Source organism: Herpailurus yagouaroundi, unplaced genomic scaffold, assembly GCF_014898765.1.
Source record: "Herpailurus yagouaroundi ecotype Mexico unplaced genomic scaffold, PumYag 28, whole genome shotgun sequence".
In the NCBI taxonomy this organism is placed as follows: domain Eukaryota; kingdom Metazoa; phylum Chordata; class Mammalia; order Carnivora; family Felidae; genus Herpailurus; species Herpailurus yagouaroundi.
The window spans coordinates 162,331,551-162,338,706 of NW_024412376.1; the positions used below are offsets into that span (position 1 = coordinate 162,331,551).

At 54.2% G+C, this 7,156-nt stretch overlaps 1 long non-coding RNA gene across 1 annotated transcript; it reads right to left on the reverse strand.

Moving 5' to 3' along the window:
* Positions 1-3,435: 3,435 nt before the first annotated feature.
* LOC121038465 (uncharacterized) lies at positions 3,436-6,794 on the reverse strand. The gene is made up of 2 exons (XR_005794368.1): positions 6,694-6,794; positions 3,436-5,511 (listed from the first exon to the last, which is right to left on the reverse strand). It is a non-coding gene; the product is annotated as an uncharacterized LOC121038465 (long non-coding RNA).
* Positions 6,795-7,156: the final 362 nt, after the last annotated feature.

Genomic DNA, 7,156 nt, shown 5'->3' on the forward strand with positions numbered 1-7,156 from the left:
ACTGGGGGGCTTAAAACAACACAAATTTCTTGTCTGGCGGGTCTGGAGCCTGGAGGTTGGAAATCAAGGTGTCGACAGGGACTCGCTCCCTTTGAGGGATCTAGGAGAGGGTCCCTCCTCGCCTCTTCCAGCTTCTAGTGGCTGGTCCTAATCTTTGGTGCCCCTTAGCTTCCAGCTGCATAATAGAATCCCTGTCCCTGTCATTGTCACATGGTCATCTTTCCTCTGTGTCTGTCCGTCTCCTCTTTGTATAAGGACACTAGTCATATTGGATTAAGGGCCCATGCTCCTCCAGCATGACCTCATCTTAACTTGCATTGTAATTACATCTGCAAATAAGGTCACAGGCACAGGGACCGTGGGAGGGACTTCAGCTTATCTTTGGGAAAGGGGGCACAATTCAGCCCATGACAGGCAGCCTATTAAAGCATTATTATTTGATTTATATAACTAGAAAATCTCTAGATAAGGTAAACAGAGATCTATCCTGAATCATTACAAGACTCTCACTCAATTCCCAAACCTGAGCCAGTTCACAGACCCAGGGTCCTCGAAGGAAGAGGGGGGCGGGTCTCCTTGACAAAAGCCTTGCAACATTGCCATAAACATCCTGGGAATAGGGGCGCCTGGGTGGCTCAGTCAGTTGAGTGTCTGACTTCGGCTCAGGTCATGATCTTGCGGTCCGTGAGTTCAAGCCCCGCGTCGGGCTCTGTGCTGACAGCTCGGAGCCTGGAGCCTGCTTCGGATTCTGTGCCTCCCTCTCTCTCTCTGCCCCTCCCCCACTCGTGCTCTGTCTTTCTCTCTCTCAAAATAAGTACATTAAAAAAATTTTTTTAAATAAATAAATGTTAAAAAAAAAAAAAAAGGAGAAGCAGCAGTGTGGTGTGGAACTCCTTGACCGTATAAATGCCAGCAGAAGCATCATGGGAAGGAAAAGGCAAACTCCTCTTCAGAGTATGTGTCTCATCCAGGGAGGACAAGTCCCCCCACTCCCTTCATGATGGAAGGGGTCTGATAGAATCGAACGTCCACCAGGCCGGTGTCCCCAGGGAAAGGTACCGCATCAGCAGCAGACCAGTGCTGCCTCCTAGGACTCTGACAAGGTGTCAGGCTCTACCCTCTGGGCTCTATTCGCCCTCCGTGTCATTCTTTTCTGGAAGAAAACAGTTTGGAATCCAGCCTTCTCAGCCTGCTTCCTGCCCAGTTCACAGTGCTTCCAGCAAACTTAATCGCTTATCCAACTTGTTGGCGTGTGGCAACCATTTTTGTCCTGCTCATGGGTCTGTGGGTCAGGATCTACAGAGGACACGGCGGGCATTGCTTTTCGTCTCGGGTCTACAATGTCCAGGGCCTCAGCAGGAAAGAGGAGGACGGCCGGGGCGTGGCTCAATGGCCAGGGCTTGGAATCTCTGCAGATTTCTTCATTCACATTCTGGTGCCCCAGGGACCCAAAGCCTGGGCTCAGCTGGGTTCCCACACGTGCCCTCTTTCTGCAGCTTGAACCTCCCACAGCCTTCCATCTGAGCCTCGAGAGGGGGCCTCCCAGGAGGGAACATCTGGACAGCAAGCATCCCAGGAGCCCCAGCAGGAGCTGAATGGTCTCTACGACTTAGCCTTAGAAGCCACACTAAGGCGTCATTTCCAGCATATTCTGTCGGTGAAGGCAGTCATGAGCCCATCCGGGTTCAAGGGAAGGGAGAAGTGGCAAAAATTCAGAGCCCCTTCTCAAGTCATTCCAGAAGGTTCTGCACGCAGCATATGTCAACCGGGTCAGCCTTGGGGAAGGACTTCTACGTTGCTGAGCGTGTGCACAGCCCTCCATCTTGCACCTTGTACGTGGGCACGTGGAGGAAACGCTGGGTGGCTAGGCAGAGGCTGACAGACACCAACAGAACATGCTCTCTTACCCCCTCCCCTGCAGGCAGTGCCCCTGGTGAACACTCACGTGACTCATTTTTCACACTCTGAATCCGTGCAGACGGGCCCCTCCACATATTTTTCCCCAAACCTCCTTGTCAGTAAGTTTCCAATTCTTTTCTTTCCAAGTCACTGACCATCCAGCCATGCTGGGAGTCTGTTAGCAACCATCCACAGGTTCATGTCCATTTGTACTCCGGCCATCTCTCAATCCGGCCAAAGTGGCCAAGCAAACGTACCACTCAACATTCAGCCCGCTGGGAAGATCTTCCTTCACAGCCTTTCCTTCAGGGTCACCTTTGGGTGGGGCTGTAAGGCTGCAGCCGTCTACGCGGGGGGACAGCGTATCGTGATGGCTGTTGCCGTCATATCATGCAGAACCACCTGGAAACTAAGCTGGAGCTTTTTCTCTGCCACTCATGAGAAGCCCCCCAAGGGACTGCAGGTGTAGATTAACGGAGACAGTGCAGGGGCGCCTGGGTGGCTCAGTCGGTTGAGCATCTGACTTCGGCTCAGGTCATGACCTCACATTTCGTGAGTTTGAGCCCCAAATTGGACTCACTGCTGTTGTCAGCACAGAGCCCACTTTGGATCCTCTGCCCACCCGCCCCCCCCACCTCTGCCCTCCAGCCTCTGCTTGTGCACTCTCTCAAAAATAATTTAAAAAAATTTAAAAAAAAATTTTTATGTTTATTCATTTTTGAAAGAGAGAAACAGAGCACAAGCGGGCGTGGGCCGAGAGAGAGGGCGACACAGGATCAGAAGCAGGCTCCAGGCTCTGAGCTGTCAGCACAGAGCCCGACACAGGGCTCGAAGTCACGAACTGCGAGATCATGACCTGAGCCGAAGTTGCTTGCTCAACTGACTGAACCACCCAGGCGCCCCACATTAAAAAAAAAAAAAAAAAAATTTAAAAAGGAGACAGTATGTAGCAAAAATCGATCTCAAAGGCCCCTGAGCCACCTGTACATGCAACTGACTCATGGCTTCCAGTTCACGTTCAAGCTTATATACCATTTCTACTCGGCAATGCATCACTGTGGGGCATGCCCAGCCTTGCTCTTGGTGGATCAGATGACATCCACTTCGTGCCATAGGTAGGTGTCCATTTCTCAAGACCTGGTCGTTCCCTGTCAGGCCCTGACTCTGGTGGATGAAATTTCCCAGACTGAGAAGTCAGCCGACTCGGATACTTTGCCCACAATTAAGTCCTGAGCCTGATCCTTCCCTGGGTCTACCCTGTAGCTCGAGGAGGTAAAGATTTCTTTAAATGCAGCCGCAGATTGGGGCGCCTGGGTGGCGCAGTCGGTTAAGCGTCCGACTTCAGCCAGGTCACGATCTCGCGGTCTGGGAGTTCGAGCCCCACGTCGGGCTCTGGGCGGATGGCTCAGAGCCTGGAGCCTGTTTCCGATTCTGTGTCTCCCTCTCTCTCTGCCCCTCCCCCGTTCATGCTCTGTCTCTCTCTGTCCCAAAAATAAATAAAAAAACGTTGAAAAAAAAATAAATAAAATAAATAAATAAATGCAGCCGCAGAGATGACCTCTCATTCTTTGCAAACTGTTCTTGCGGAAACACCTCCAGCTCAGACACAAGGGGAAGACGGTGCAAAATGAAGAACCCTCAGGAGCTCAAACCTTTTCTGGGCAGGAAGCAGGCTGAGAAGGCTGGATTCCAAACTGTTTTCTTCCAGAAAAGAATGACACAGAGGGCGAATAGAGCCCAGAGGGTAGAGCCTGACACCTTGTCAGAGTCCTAGGAGGCAGCACTGGTCCCTAAGCAAGAGAGGGGGACCCGCGCCCAGCTGGATTTCTGTGGACCAGCGACTGTGTGCCTCGCTCCCCGCTTTTCGAATGGTACTGCGTGTACGTGCGCCTGCCTCACCGCTGTATGTTCGGTGTGCGATCGACAGGTAACTTGCCTGTGAGCGTGGTCAGCTCGAGGCCCCCGCACCGCTCTTGATTCAGATGATGAGATCCTGGAGCTCAAGCCTGTGTCTGATGCTGGCACAGGATGGGGCTTCCGGGATTGGGACTTTTGCGTGTGGGAGGAACAGAGAGAATTTGTGGCCAGAGACTGTGGCGGTTTTAACACCCGGCTCACACGTTCCTTGACCCTCCTCCTTTAGGATGAGGGGAAGGTATGTCCCCTTGAATCTGGGGTAACTACTTGGACAATTTCTGAGCCCATGCTCTAAGTGGGGGCTTCCTGTCTCTGGGACACAGCGGTGGGCAGAGCGATGCCCCCAAAGGGGTCCACACCCTGCTCCCGGGAAGCTACCAACAACGCTGCGTTGCACGGCAAGAGGAACACTGATGGCGGATTAAGGACTTCAAAATAGGGAGAGCACCTGGGGTTGCCCAGGTGAGCCTGGCGTGATCACACGGGCCCCCCGAGAGCGGAAGCGGAAGGCAGAAGAGCGGATCAGGGCAATATGACAATGACGAGGAGGCAGGACAGGTGCGGCTTTGAGAGGAGGAAGAGCGCCACGAGGCGAGAAATGCAGGTGCCTCTAGAAGCTGGGAACGGCCCTCGCTGACCGCCAGCTCGGCATGGGGAGCTCCGTCCTCGGACCGCGAGGAATTGAATTCTGCTGCCCGCCTGACAGCACGGGAAATGGACTCCCCCCCTGGAGCCTCCAGAAAGGACCACAGCCCTGCCCGCACCCGTGAGCCCCACCGCAGACCTCAAACTACGGAACCGCGAGATAATCCATGTCTGTTGTTCTAGCTGCTGTCTGTGGCAGCTCGTTACGGCAGCTACCGACACCTACACAAAAGCTTTGGACCTGAGCGACTCTGCGGGGAGGAAACCCAAACTGCCCACCACCCCCAGCCCCCCGGGAGAGACCCTGTGCGGAGAGAAATCAGCAGCCAGCACCACCTCGCCGGCCCAGAGGGAACCGCCTTGGAAGGGGACCACCAGCCTGCCGGCTGGGTCACCCCATGTGGGGAGGAAACAGGTTGTCCCTGCAAATTCCTGTCCAAATTTCAGACACACGAACAAGACCACGGTGGCGGTGGTCTTAAGCCTAAACGTGTCTTGTGATTTGTTACGCGGATGAGGGGAACACACGCATGTGGGGGTGAGGCCAGGAGGTGAGACGTGGCCCGGGAGTGCCAGGCCTCTTGTGCTGGCCGCGGTGACAGGGATGAAGGGATTATGAGAAGAGTCCGGATGGCCCTGATGGTGTTCAGGTGAGTGCCGGGGGACAGCGGGGGAGCAGTGGCTGAGTTGGGGGGTCACTCCTGCCACTGGAGGTGTGTAGGCTGGGGGGCACCCAGCTCCTGAGGTCCTCTTTGACTCCTCTTTACTGTAAACATAAGGCAACGTTCTAACACTCTTTTGCAGAAGTGTGACCTACTACAACTTTTCAAAAAGGAGCACGACTGGAGAGCGTGGGCAGCGAGAGCTCTTTGGTGGAGTTTTGCCATTGGGGCGGGGTGGGGGGCAAAGAAAACGGCCATTAAGTGGGGCGGCATGAGGGAACCCGACTTGGGAGGGGGTGTGTGCGAAGAAGGGAAACACAGCAATGGATCTGTGTGCACGTGGGAAGGATGCATCTCAGGGCACGACGAATACGCCCGAAGTCAGGTTCTGAAAGGTTTGCAAAAGCTGCGGTTAACACCAAAATCCAGGCGCTCACGCTGCTTTAGAAGTAGAGCAGCCATACGTCCCACTTCTGCCCAAATGGGGAAATCATGGTCCTCGGCCTGGGGGCTGAATCTGACACTCGGGTGAGGAGGGTGTGCGGCCCCCACCAACTGCCCCCCCTTCCCTCGGCCCAGAACCCTGCAACGCCTGCCCCTTTGGAGTCAGTCCTCAGTGCGTGCAAAATACTCCTGCTGCTGATTCCTTTAGTTTTGATGAATCCCGTGGGCCTAGAATCCACCAGACTCTTTCCCACCTCGAGGAATACTGTGCTTGAATCGGTCTTTCAAGAGAAAAATGTTTTTAAGTGGAGGCATTTATCTGGACTGGGACTGCAGAGGGCACCTAATAACTTCTGTCACCTGGCCCCAGCCTGTCCCCCCACACTAGCCCACCTGCAGACACTTTGCAACTTTCCCTAGTCCCTTCCAGTGCCTGGCTGCTGCTGAAGAGAGCTTTTACGACCAAAGAGCCCCGACACAGCCAGGGTCTTAAATCCTTTTAGTCTCTTAGAAAGACCACTGTCCCCCGAGCTGGGTCCCAGACATAGACTGGGGGGTTGGGGGGGGGGGGGGAGTCCCAGTCTGGTTTTTATCCTAGTGAGCGAAGTTAGATCCCTTGATCTTTCTGTTCCCTGCCGATTCGAAGGCTCCAGCTTCTGCAGAGAGATCTCTCCCCAGACGGACTGGAACAGGGGAGTTCTCGACCCGGGCTGCACGCAGGAATCGCCTGGAGAACTCGTCCTGTGGAACAGCCCTGCTCCCCAACCACACCACCACCTCTGAGCAGCAGGCCTGGGCATCCAGGGTGCAAGCAGGTAGGAGACTTGGGCTTGAGGCTTGGGATGGCCAAAGTCAGGTACAGCTTTAAGAGCACGCACCTGCCTCTACCATATCGTTGGCCGTCGGGGTGGGGACTTACAAGTGCTCATTTTGTCTTGACTCTGAAGGGTGGTGCTCCTCCCACAGGACGGCCTGATACCGTTTGTACTTATTTAGCAGTTACAGTAACAGGGACAGACCCCTAAATAACACACGTGGCAGTTATTAACAGAAACAGGGACCACACATGATCCTGTTTCAAAAAACTTATTGAAAGGTCTCTTTCCAAGTAACAGCGTAATCTTACTGTCTTCTTGGCCACAGCGTCAGCGTTTGGCTCTCTGGGTTCTGACAAACCAGCGTCCGGAAATGCACAGCCTTAGCTTTCTATCCAAATGGAACTATGCTCTGCAATAAAAGATGGGGTGGGGGGATGGGGTGTCTGGGTGGCTCAGTTGGTTAAGCACCAGACTCCAGCTCAGGTCATGATCTCATGTCTCGTCTTGTCTTGTCTCATGTGAGTTTGAGCCCTGCGTCAGGCTCTGTGCTGACAGCTCGGAGCCTGGAGCCTGCTTCAGATTCTGTGTCTCCCTCTCTCCCTGTTCCTCCCCTGCTCGCTCGCTCGCTCTCCAAAATAAATAAACATTAAAAAAATTTAAGATGGGGGGCACCTGGGTGGCTCAGTCGGTTGAGTGTCCGACTTCGGCTCAGGTCATGATCTCACGGTCTGTGAGTTCGAGCCCTGCGTCGGGCTCTGTGCCGACAGCTCA